At 37.4% G+C, this 13903-nt stretch overlaps 1 protein-coding gene across 1 annotated transcript in view; it reads right to left on the bottom strand.

Moving 5' to 3' along the window:
* Positions 1-11486, bottom strand: part of LOC126485085 (probable ATP-dependent RNA helicase DHX35) — a 217747-nt gene extending 206261 nt beyond the window's left edge. The window contains exon 1 of the mRNA XM_050108692.1: positions 11169-11486. The gene's annotated coding sequence lies outside the window, so the exon portion shown is untranslated. The remainder of the gene's footprint in view (positions 1-11168) is intronic.
* Between the last annotated feature and the right edge of the window lie 2417 nt (positions 11487-13903).

Below are 13903 nucleotides of genomic sequence, written 5' to 3'. Positions count from 1 at the left end.
CATTAAAATATACTGAAAGGTAAGTAAAAAAGTACTGGAAATATCAAAATATCACTTTCTTGAAACAAAACTAAACAACATTTTCTATAATTGACTGCTTATTTTTTTAGTTTCTTACAGTTTATAGTCTATTAACTGGCAAAACGAAATGCTGAGTGTGGGACCTATAGCTAAGATTTAAATACGGTGTGAAAAACTTGTAAGTAGACTATTGATGTAATACTTCTGGTCCAAAAATGCACATTTCATTAGCACAGACTTTAGCCATTGTATGAAGGCTGAGTATGCTTGTGTGCCTGTGTATGTATGCAGCAGGCTGTGAACAAGCTGAAACAAGCACAGTGCTTGATGTCCGTACATTGTCGAGAGGATATAACGCTGTTACCTTCTAAGGCTTAATGCGCCTACAGCATTATTGTGCACTGTAGTTTTAGTGCAAATCAACTGTTACCCCCGTGTTGACCAGTTTGTATCTAGTATATTTACAAGTAAATCTAGAAATTGAAGGAGAGTTTATAAGTGGTTTTTGAATCAATATGGAACCAATTAAAAAGTGCAGTGCTGTAAGAGTGCAGTGTTGTAATCCATTGAAGAAGTCAAATCATTTTATTAGAGACAGAAAAAAACTCCCCCATGAACCATAGACCTTGCTGTTGGTGGGGAGGCTTGCGTGCCACAGCGATACAGATAGCCGTACCATAGGTGCAACCACAACGGAGGAGTATCTGTTGAGAGACCAGACAAACGTATGGTTCCTGAAGAGGGGCAGCAGCCTTTTCAGTAGTTGCAGGGGCAACAGTCTGGATGATTCACTGATCTGGCCTTGTAAAACTAACCAAAACGGCCTTGCTGTGCTTGTACTGCGAACGGCTGAAAGGAAGGGGAAACTACGGCCGCAATTTTTCCCAAGGGCATGCAGCTTTACTGTATGGATAAATGATGATGGCGTCCTCTTGGGTAAAATATTCCGGAGGTAAAATAGTCCCCCATTCAGATCTCCGGCAGGGACTACTCAGGAGGACGTCAATAACAGGAGAAAGAAAACGCGTTCTACGGATCGGAGTGTGGTATGTCAGATCCCTTAATCGGCCAGGTAGGTTAGAAAATTTAAAAAGGGAAATGGATAGGTTAAAGGTGGATATAGTGGGAATTAGTGAAGTTCGGTGGCAGGAGGAACAAGACTTTCGGTCAGGTGAATACAGGGTTATAAATACAAAATCAAATAGGGGTAATGCAGGAGTAGGTTTAATAATGAATAAAACAATAGGAATGCGGGTAAGCTACTACAAACAGCACAGCAAACGCACTGTTGTGGCCAAGATAGACACGAAGCTCACACCTACAAAAGTAGTACAGGTCTATATGCCAACTAGCTCTGCAGATGACGAAGAAATTGAAGAAATGTATAATGAAATAAAAATGGTTCAAATGGCTCTGAGCACTATGGGACTTAACATCTATGGTCATCAGTCCCCTAGAACTTAGAACTACTTAAACCTAACTAACCTAAGGACAGCACACAACACCCAGCCATCACGAGGCAGAGAAAATCCCTGACCCCGCCGGGAATCGAACCCGGGAACCCGGGCGTGGGAAGCGAGAACGCTACCGCACGACCACGAGATGCGGGCAATGAAATAAAAGAAATTATTCAGATAGTGAAGGGAGAGGAAAATTTAATAGTCATGGGTGACTGGAATTCGGTAGTAGGAAAAGGGAGAGAAGGAAACATAGGTGAATATGGATTGGGGGTAAGAAATGAAAGAGGAAGCCGCCCGGTGGAATTTTGCACAGAGCATAACTTAATCATAGCTAACACTTGGTTCAAGAATCATAAAGCAAGGTTGTATACATGGAAGAATCCTGGAGATACTAAAAGGTATCATATAGATTATATAATGGGAAGACAGAGATTTAGGAACCAGGGTTTAAATTTTAAGACATTTCCAGGGGCAGATGTAGGCTCTGACCACAATCTATTGGTTATGAACCGTAGATTAAAACTGAAGAAACTGCAAAAAGGTGGGAATTTAAGGAGATGGGACCTGGATAAACTGACTAAACCAGAGGTTTTAGAGAGTTTCAGGGAGAGCATAAGGGAACAATTGACAGGAATGGGGGAAAGAAATACAGTAGAAGAAGAATGGGTAGCTTTGAGAGATGAAGTAGTCAAGGCAGCAGAGGATCAAGTAGGTAAAAAGACGAGGGCTAATAGAAATCCTTGGGAACAGAAGAAATATTGAATTTAATTGATGAAAGGAGAAAATATAAAAATGCAGTAAATGAAGCAGACAAAAAGGAATACAAACGTCTCAAAAATGAGATCAACAGGAAGTGCAAAATGGCTAAGCAGGGATGGCTAGAGGACAAATGTAAGGATGTAGAGGCTTGTCTCACTAGGGGTAAGATAGATACTGCCTACAGGAAAATTAAAGAGACCTTTGGAGAAAATAGAACCACTTGTATGAATATCAAGAGCTCAGATGGAAACCCAGTTCTAAGCAAAGAAGGGAAAGCAGAAAGGTGGAAGGAGTATATAGAGGGTCTATACAAGGGTGATGTACTTGAGGACAATATTATGGAAATGGAAGAGGATGTAGATGAAGATGAAATGGGAGATACGATACTGCTTAAAGAGTTTGACAGAGCACTGAAAGACCTGAGTTGAAACAAGGCCCCGGGAGTAGACAACATTCCATTAGAACTACTGACAGCCTTGGGAGAGCCAGTCCTGACAAAACTCTACCATCTGGTGAGCAAAATGTGACAGACAGGCGAAATACCCTCAGACTTCAAGAAGAATATAATAATTCCAATCCCAAAGAAAGCAGGCGTTGACAGATGTGAAAATTATCGAATTATCAGTTTAATAAGTCACGGCTGCAAAATACTAACGCGAATTCTTTACAGACAAATGAAAAAACTGGTAGAAGCCGACCTTGGGGAAGATCAGTTTGGATTCCGTAGAAATATGGGAACATGCGAGGCAATACTGACCCTACGACCTATTTTAGAAGCTAGATTAAAAAAGGCAAACCTACGTTTCTAGCATATGTAGACTTAGAGAAAGCTTTTGACAATATTGACTGGAATACTCTCTTTCAAATTCTGAAGGTGGCAGGAGTAAAATACAGGGAGGGCTATTTACAATATGTACAGAAACCAGATAGCAGTTATAAGAGTCAAGGGACATGAAAGGGAAGCAGTGGTTGGGAAGGGAGTGAGACAGGGTTGTAGCCTCTCCCCGATGTTACTCAATCTGTATATTTAGCAAGCAGTAAAGGAAACAAAAGAAAAATTCGGTGTAGGTATTAAAATCCATGGAGAAGAAATAAAAACTTTGAGGTTCCCCAATGACATTGTAATTCTGTCAGAGACAGCAAAGGACTTGGAAGACCAGTTGAACGGAATGGACAGTGTCTTAAAAAGAGGGTATAAGATGAACACCAACAAAAGCAAAACGAGGATAATGGAATGTAGTCGAATTAAGTCGGATGATGCTGAGGGATTTAGATTAGGAAATGAGACACTTAAAGTAGTAAAGGAGTTTTGCTATTTGGGGAGCAAAATAACTGACGATGGTCGAAGTAGAGAGGATATAAAATGTAGATTGGCAATGGCAAGGAAAGCGTTTCTGAAGAAGAGAAATTTGTTAACATCGAGTATAGATTTAAGTGTCAGGAAGTAGTTTCTGAAAGTATTTGTATGGAGTGTAGCCATGTATGGAAGTGAAACATGGACGATAACTAGTTTGGACAAGAAGAGAATAGAAGCTTTTGAAATGTGGTGCTACAGAAGAATGCTGAAGATTAGATGGGTAGATCACATAACTAATGAGGAGGTACTGAATAGGATTGGGGAGAAGAGATGTTTGTGGCACAACTTGACTAAAAGAAGGGATCGGTTGGTAGAACATGTTCTGAGGCATCAAGGGATCACAAATTTTGTATTGGAGGGCAGCGTGGAGGGTAAAAATTGTAGAGGGAGACCAAGAGATAAATGCACTAAGCAGATTCAGAAGGATGTAGGCTGCAGTACGTACTGGGAGATGAAGCTTGCACAGGATAGAGTAGCCTGGAGAGCTGCATCAAACCTGTCTCAGGACTGAAGACAACAACAATAACAGAAAAAAACTGAGAAATGTCACAGCATGGATGCCCAAATTATTTCCACAAGTACCTAGTGGTGGCAGGATTTGTGATAAATGTAGGAAAGATGTAACCACATTGAAAAATACACCAGAGCCCATCAGTGATAAAAGTGTTGAAGAAGATTCTTCTGGATCAGAAATAATCATCCCAGACCAAGACCCTGGCTTCACTGCAACTTCAGTGGTGGTTCAAACACTGAACACATCACTTCAAGAACTAGGTGAGTCCCCAATTGTTAAGGAAAAAGTTACATCTAGGCATTACGCCAAATCAAAAGTGAAAAAAATCTCATCAGTGACACACAAACTTTTTGTTGCTGTTTAAACTTCATCAGATACTGATGAATCTGTTCTTCAAAATCTCAAAACAAACTTTAATAATTCTGTAAGTAGAGCAAAAAAACTAATCATTCTTACAAGTTTACCTGAAAAGTGGAGTGCCAGGAAAATAATGACGGAATTTAATGCTCCTAATTACATTGTTCGGCAGTCCAAAAAAGTTTTGAAAGAGAAAGGATTCATGGAAGGTCCAAACCCAAAACCAGGGAAGTGTTTACCAACAGAAACTGTCAAAACTGTACATTCATTTTATGAAAATGATGAAGTTAGCCAGGCAATGCCAGGTATTAAAGATTGTGTGACAATTACAGAAACAAGTGGAAGTAAAACAAAAATATCGAAAAGACGTATTTTGTGTAGCCTTAAAGAAGCTTACAAACATTTTAAAGACAAGTTTCCTAACATAAAAATAGGTTTCTTTAAATTTGCTGAGTTGAGACCGGAACAAATGTGTATTCGCTGGCTGGAGTGGCACACAAACTGTCTGTGTGCACAACTCACCAAAACATAAAATTAATGATAGAAAATGTCAAACTAAATACAGTAACAAACAGCAGCTTAAACAATTATAAGCAGTGCACTGCAGAAATGCTTTGCAACCCATCATCAGTTGACTGCAACATGCGAAACTGTGAATATTGCCCATGAGAGACTGTCATATGTAAAATTTTACAAAACTCTTGATGAAGAGTTCAGTTCCAACAGTGGATGTCAGTTGACTGCTGTAATCTGGAAATTGTTCAGGAAACTTCTGAAGAATTCATACATTTATCTTGTAGTAAGATGTCTACTTTCATGACTTCATTTCCAAGCAACAACGAACATTCCTTAACTCCTCAATAAAAAACCTTATGGAATCTGAATTTATCATATGCGATTTTTCGGAAAATTATAGTATAGTTCTACAGGATGAAGCTCAGAGTTACCACTGGACAAGACAACAGATTCTTTTGTTATATATTACGAACAGGAAGACTAAGCTGAGCATATGAGCTTTGTCATTGTTTCCAATTGCCTGGAGCACATAATTGTGGTTTACACCTTTCAAAAGAAGCTTATTTCTTATCTAACAAATTTCAAAAGCTTCCAAAAAAGATGTACTATTATTCTGATGGTTCTGCTGCTCAGTATAAAAATAAGAAAAAAATTCAAGAACCTTTGTCTTCACGAGGAAGACTTCAACATAAAAGCTGAGTGGCACTTTTCAGCCACAGCTCATGGGAAAGGGCCTTGTGATGGATTGGGGGTCCAGTTAAAGAGACTGGCAGCTCGTACAAGTTTGCACAGGCCATACTAAAATCAGATCCAAACCCAACAAGATCTATTTCAATGGGCAGTAGGTAATAACATAAATGTTGATTTTGCATATTCCACTCAAGAAGACTATGCTGCTTCACAAATATTATTAAAAAGCCGCTTATTGAGACACTGACAGTCAGAGGAACACAACAATTTCACACTTTCATTCCCAACACTATATCAGTATTAATATTCAGATACTTTTCAGGTGATATGCAGAGCTGGGAGGGGGAAGTAACTAAATCACCAGACAAACTGAAGTTACAAGATGTATCAGGCTATGTCACCACTGTATATGGTAGAAAAAGGTGGCTTGGGTGCATTTTAGAAAAAAGAACTTGTTGAAGTGAAAATAACTTTTCTTCATACATGTGGACCAGCTAAGTCATTCTCCTATCCGGGACACGCAGATGTTCTATGGGCGTCAGTTGTGGATGTTCTCACACAAGTAAATCCATTTACCAACAGGGAGAACACACATTCTTAATGAAAGTGATGTAAACCAAACCTAGTCGGCTTTATTAAAATGTAATCTGTGAAGTTCTAAGACAATTTATTGGGAAACTGCTTTCAACTCAAAACTTAATTTTTGTCTCAGATTAGTGTTAATGTATATTTTATAGAAGGTTTTTTTCGAAATTACTGTTAGTACCCATTATGTTAAATTTAGCTATGTATATATACCTGTTACACAAAAACAAGCATTATGTATTTAATTTTTTTAATAGTTTCATTCCAATCATCATGGACCAGAACTATTATATAAATACTTGTACTTTTTCATACTTTATTTCAGTTTGTAGTTAAATGCTCAAACTTCTTTGTTTTATCAGTTAATATACTGTTAGTTAAGTTGTATGAAATTAAAATAAGCAATGAATTATATGCTTATTAGTTTTGTTTTAATAAGGTGATATTTTGATATTTTTAGTACTTTTTTTACTTACCTCTCAGTCTATTTTAATGAAATTCCTGTTTGTTAAAGGTCAGTTTGGTCAAACTACGGCTGTAAGTGAAGAAGGAGAGTCCGAAATAATTTTTTTTTTAACAATGAACCCATCATCATCCCACATTTATATGTTGCCATGTGATTTACAACAGTATGAAGTAGTTGTGGAAATATTTTGAAAATTTTCAATTATATACTTTTTGTAAAAAAATTTAATCAAAATATTAATTAGTTTTTTGAAAAAGGTTATTAATTAGAAGCTATGTTTTGTGGTATATCCCTGGAAAGATGATGCAAAATGACACCTTTCCCAGCTATCTAGCTCAATTTAGGCAGCTCCTAGGGCAATTTAAAAAAAAGTCCGTTCACACATTTTTGCCTGGTTTTCGAAAAAATTGAAACGTGGAATTTTTCTTAGTCTCAGCACCCACTATAAGTATACTAAATTTTAGCAAAATCTAAAATGGTGAGGTAAAATTTTTGTGTTGATTTGACATGGAATGACCCCATTAACTACTATGTTTTCTGAATTTACGGGCAGTTTTAGTTTTTATGATGAGAAATGAGCTAAACATAGGTAAGTGCCCTTAAATATGATGCAGACATACACATGAGGCTACACTACCGGTCAATCTGTTACCAACCTCTACATCGGAGGCTTTGCCAACTCTCAACCAAATTATTATCTTTCAACTTACTGCAGACCTTGAGCTACGCCACAGTTTAATCTGTCACTAAAAGCAAGATTTTGATGGGGTTTTGTACCACAGTCAATCCTATACTGAAATTTTAGATGCCAGAATTTATACAGTAAATACAGGGCGTGCACATTTATCTTAATCTAAATGGTAGTTTTAATGGAGCTCTTTCTCCCCATAGATTGGGAATCACGTATGTTGTCTTTTTAATTGGACAATAGCAGTCAAAACTAAATAGAATGCATCCTATTCTGTACTTGATCCTTCCGAGTTGTGGACAATGTCCCAGTTCACTGTAGCTGGTTTATTTTTGAAGTTGTTGGGCTTCATTCCCACTCAATTTTATTTGCAATTTCTGGAGGGTTAACATTTATGTAATCAATTTGGTAGCAATAAAAATGAGAGCAGTGGAATTCCAGGTGACTGAACTTAATACTACCTCCAACATATTTGCTGGTTATTACATAGTCTATCACACTGAGTGATACATTTGTCAGTCCTGTGCCTAAAATCATTACATCTTTAAGATTATAGGAGTTCAATATATCTGATAAACTTAATTACTATTGTGACAGCAATTTGTGTCAACATTTAAGACGCCTAATACTGTGCAGGTGTCCAACTTAGCCTACTACACTATTGTAAAATGATCCACATCAGTATGTAGTGGTTGATAGATGGCCATCAATGCACTTGACTGCTGTGTTGTTCATGAAACCTTTGTGATGTGTCATAATTCCAGTTAAGGGTCAATCCATACCAAGTGGTCCAGGGGAAAAAAAAGAAAAAAAAATAATAACAATAATAATAATAACAACAACAATAATTTATGGTTGCTTGGCCATCTCAGAAAAATTTTATATTTGCTGGGCGAATTCCCCAATCATTAGTAGTCAAAAAATGTTTTATTATTTTGAAATGGTGGCCGTATTTGTTCCAGGCCGCATGAGTTTTTTCGTATTTGCAAGCATCTACATTTTTTTCAATTATTCGGTAGTGGCTTGTCCTAAGCCTTTCAGATAAAATGCATTTAGTTCAACACACTCTGGGCTACTAATTAACATCATTATCACTTAGCTGAATGTATTCTTTAATATATTTTTAATAGTTCACAGTTATCAGCCACAAATTAAAAAAAAACTCAATTTTTGAACAGTAGTTCCCAAAGAAAGATTAATATTTTTTCTGCTATTAAACTGTATAGTATAGTTACTTTTTATAGAGCATCAATGGTGTGCACCTTACACTATTTTAAAATTTTTTTTTTTAATTTTTCCATTTTGTGGCCTGCAATACCTTTGTTGGGGGATCAGAGATAAATATGAAAATTTCGCAGTTAATAGGCCTTTATGATATCAAATTTCAGTATAAATTTCAACGTTGAGATTCAATTGGAAGTTATGGAAAAAATTACAAACACGAGGCAAAAATACATTTTTAACATCTGCGATATCTGGTAGGCTAATCAAAGTATATCAATTGGATAATGTACCACACCACATTACACTAGCTAATGATTGTCGAAACAATGCTGTGGTAATTGTTTCAGTAGGCTAACAATTGCATCTTCGAGCCTATAAAAGTCTGATTGTTGTCTTCCCTATTACACCAACAACTTATTTAGCTAGAAGCTCTTGAAGTGTGGAGATGAAAAATGGTATCTTAATGTTCTGTTGGTGTTATTATTAATGAAGCATGTCATAAAAGTGTGTATGGAGTGTATCCTAAAGGCATTAGTTTAATCAAAGTTTACAGTGAAGAAGAAAAAGCGTTGTTTTACTTACGAGTTGGCCCAGAGGTCAAATCAACATGCAAGTACCATGAAATGAAACACTTAAAAAAATTTCATCACCTTTTCGGTCAGTCTTGCATGGACCCTTTTGAGAAACATAAGAAACCTATAGCAAAAGATCTGCGAGAAATAACATTTGATCATTATTCTAAAAATAAAAGCCCCTTCGTCAATCTCATACCAGGAAAATCATTGTGCCCAACATGGGGCATTGTGCCCAACATGGGGAATTCACCCAGCAAATATAAAATGTTTCTGAGATGGTCAAGCAACCAGTGCTGGACCATTTGGTATGGAGTAACCCTTAATTCTAGTGAGCCTATTCTGCAGCACTGGTAATATTTTACTCACGGCAGTGGCAGCAGCTGCAGCATAGTGTGCTGATGTTGGCCATTAGGTATATAATTAAGGCTGTTCCTGCTCTATGATCGACACCTGGTTCTTGTATGTACCCTTGCCTACTAAGTAAATTCTCTTCGTAAAGCGAACATTTCATAATCATAATTCCGTGCAGTCAATGGTCATCACCAACATCAGCAAACTACGTAAGTGACACCTTAAGAATAGTTTAGCCACAGCACTGTACCAAGATAAAAAGAGCTTAGAGCTTTTTTATATTTTTAATATACTGACCAACAAAGAGCTAATGTTACCCACAGTAATTACTTACTACTGGCTATCCGTTTCATTTAAAGTCCATCTGCTTCCAGCCATCTCCTGTCACTGCCAATGCAAGTGAAATATGTTGATTTATGAATGCCTGTAATTCAATTCTTGGGTAAGTCTACTGTGCATAAAAATGTAGCACACACAATGGCCTTGTTTGTTTTACATCTTTACAATGGTTACTACAGAAGGAAGCTCTTTGTGTAAAACTGCACAGTCATTTATCCTTAAAAAACCATGACCGTGTAATAAGGTATGATAAGTTAAGCAACACTGTCATACAAGGCATAATAAATTTGGTAACAAGAATTTGCGAACGTGGATATGGAATAATGGTTTTTTGTTCATTGTATGCAGACTGCTATACCGAATTTAACTTGTTAGCAGACACGTGTGTGATACTACACAATTGCTCTATGGCTAAATACAAAGGTTCAGGGTTCAATCTTCAGTTGGTTAAAGATTTATTTTTATTTAGTCACTTATCCCTTATTCCAACTTCGGTAACAACTTGTTATTGTGAAATACGATATCCTTCCCCCCCCCCCCCCCCCCCTCCCGAACCCCATAACTGGTTCGATAAAGCACTTCAAATTTTAGTGGAATTCAACGTCATGCCATGTCAAATAATACAATGCCTAATAACCTCTGTATAGTTCAAACCTACGTCTGCGTCGTGGTCGTCCTTGTTTTACTATAGGATAATTTGTTCTGTCCAATATCGTTATGTATAGTGAGATACCGAATTTAATTTTCATAGGTGGAACATTAAGATTCACTGTTCTTCATTTACTGGCAATATTTGTTATTTATGGTAAAGATGTCAAGTTTTCCATATAAGCAGATTTTAGTAGCAACACTAAGGATAACATTTCTAAGTCAATTGGACCAAACGTCAAATTATGGTTTCTGGTTCTTTGAAATTATGCAGTTATGCGAGTAAGGCCCAGATGAACTCTCAAAGACGTAAGTCAAGGAAAAAATTTTCAAAAATATGACGACGAAACTGTTAGTAATGCTGTCGTAATGTTACCCTATTACGCGAGTACAACAGGATAATGATAGGCGACAGGGAAAAATTAAAAGACTGTCATGCTCCTGCAGTATACATGACAGTTATTTTCGCCCGTAGAAGTGTCAGAATTCAAGCTTGGATTTTGCTGTATACGACTATCCACATCGATAAAGAAATGTGAGTTATACCGAATAAATCTGTTCGGGGAAAAATGATACCCAAACCATGCAAAAATTTCATCCTACGTCGCTTTAGCTTACCTCGTGAGCGGTCTTCTGTATTAATCTGTGAACAGTAAACGGACTATACATTCAGGAGTTGCTAACAAAACAGCAAATTCACTTTTTTATGCGAGTACGATACGGTAACACATCGCATCTTCAACATTAAATGCAACGCGCACAAGTTTCATGCAATCTGACAAGAACTAATCTCGGTGGTAACAGTTTTGCCCGACTACATACAAGCCTTACAACTTCACTCAACACATCCTCACACTACCACAATTGTTATTCCGCGCGCCAAAGATTACCACAACACGCAACCTTTCTGCTTCGGCGTTTGGTACCAACTGTCTAATTTGATATCACAACTTCGTCATTTCTACTCTGTGCTGCGTCATAGAACATAATACAATGCGGTAACGTCATGCGATATTCAACTCCTGGGATCCAGTAGGATGCAACACAATCGTGAAAGTACTCATACGTATTACGTAGAAATGCCAATTGCTTTATGGAGCTGAATTGAAATATACAATTATGAATTTCTGTTACATATTTTTCGACTGACATGTTCCACACCACAACGTTTACTGGGAATGTGAAGTATAAAACACGGAACTAACCATGTAACGTCAGTAACAGGATTTCCGTCAAAAACTAAAAGTTCTGGGGAATATGCAAGTACATATAAGGCTATATGCTTAGCTTATTTATGTAATCGGTAAAATCTTTTATACGTACAATATATGACATATGTTATACAATTCTTTAGTGTACAGTAACATTAGACAATTACTCTGGTTTGATGCCTATATTATCAAACACTGTGAAAAATTATTCAATTAATTGGATTTGACATTTTTTAATGCATTCACTTGCTTGGTGCTCTTTATATTATAATTAATATTGAGGAATTCCATTATTCCACAGGATGAGTTTTTAGGAGAAATTGTTTTAGTCTACACTTCTGCTGCTTGCTAGAAATTTTATTTCCCCATGAAGATTGTAGGAGAGTTTTATAATCGTGTATTTCCTCCAGTGATCTGTAAATAAGCTGGAGCGGAATTCCTACTGTTACAGCGTGTCGGTCAAATTATCCTGTTTTTCGTGTTTTGTCCAATTGCAAAATGAGGGCCAAGAAATGCCACAAGAACTAAAAATAAACATGTCTCGATTCTGTATCCACTTGAGCTAATTGCGGTGCAGTCCTGATTTATGATCTAGTGAAATGGCAGCTCTGCCCTATCATTTTTTATTGTGATCCAGACATTGACAAGGGGATAAGAAAATGTCTTCTGTTTTATTTCTCTTGTACTTCATTCATGCACCTACGTCTGCATCTTCACCCATATTCCGCAAGGCAATGTCAAGTGCATAACAGAGGGTACTTCCATTGTACCAGTTATTAGCGCTTCTTCTCGTTCTATTCGCGACTGGAGCGTGGAGACAGGGATTCGATGCCTCTGTTTCGCGCTGTAATAAATCTAATATTGTCCTCGCAGGCGCTGCAGGATGAATTGTGTTATCATACAAAACGATTGTGAGATGAATTAGAAATCGATAAATTGGGTAGGCTAATTTACTACGCAAATATTTGTGTAAAGCCGGGTTCACACAGGCAACAAAACTATCGCCACTGCTAATGGCGAACTGCAGTTGCTTTTCTAGTTGCATGGGTGAACTCCTAGTTTTCGGTGGCGCCATTTAAGAAGCGCAACTTTTGACACACCACAAAAAGTTGAACTTTGTTCTACATTGTTGCGCCATTTTGCCTTCTCCACAATCGAATAACGTCATTCGATTGCTACCTCGCGGCTGGATTCAAACCTTTCTAGTGCGTATTCGTTCGCAGATAGTGCTTCTGTTTGTGCGTTTGCTATTAATTAGAACTATGATTGAAGGACAGTTCGTTTGTACTTTCATGTATGATTAGCTCATTCCATAAATAATGAAAGCTAGGGATCTGTAGTTCATAAAGACATCTGAAATACTGAGAGTATATTTAGACACTGTTAATTGCTGAATATTTCCAACACTGCAGTTAAAGCTCTGGCTAGTGAATCTGTGAAATATCTAAAACAATGTTTATGTGGGCTGGTTGTAAAAAGATTACAGCTACACATGATATGTAAGACAAAATACTGAAGTAGTATATACTGCTACTTAACGAGTGCAGAAAATTTCAATTCGGTGAAAAATCAATTTACTTTCACTGTTGAGAACAGCAAAAGGAGCTATGTTTTATCACCTACCTTCAAATGAGACTTAAGGGCATCGTAAATAGCATCCAGCACTTCGCACAAGAATACTGAAATAGTATTTTTCGGAACACGGTAGGTGTACTGGAGAGATGACATGGGATCAGCACTTGCCAAATATCAGAGAGTTACTTGAAGTTTCACACGAGCAGGGATTGCATCTCTCATGGTTTATCCAATCTTTGAATAGAGCTTGATAAACAGCTCAACAAGTACTCGAAATTCGTCTTCGACTTCCGTTTCCTTGTTGTTAACTCTTCGCTCAGTTCTAATGCCACAATTTGCGCTATAGCATTAACGCAGGCCCGAATCATTTCAGCGCAATTACGAAAATTTGTGGCGTCCTGTGTGAACGGTAGCTCACAGCGGCACTCCAGAATGACTTGACTTGTGGCGATACTTTCATTGCGTGTGTGAACCCGGCTTAACTCGCAAAATAATATGTTGTAAGCAGTGCAGATGGTGGTTGGACATAGTGGACATAGTTTTCTCATAAAAATTACGATGAATTAA

This window comes from Schistocerca serialis, chromosome 6 (genome assembly GCF_023864345.2).
Source record: "Schistocerca serialis cubense isolate TAMUIC-IGC-003099 chromosome 6, iqSchSeri2.2, whole genome shotgun sequence".
Lineage (NCBI taxonomy): Eukaryota > Metazoa > Arthropoda > Insecta > Orthoptera > Acrididae > Schistocerca > Schistocerca serialis.
The sequence above is the reverse complement of the archived record's forward strand: the minus strand, read 5'-3'. Positions and strand labels throughout refer to the sequence as shown.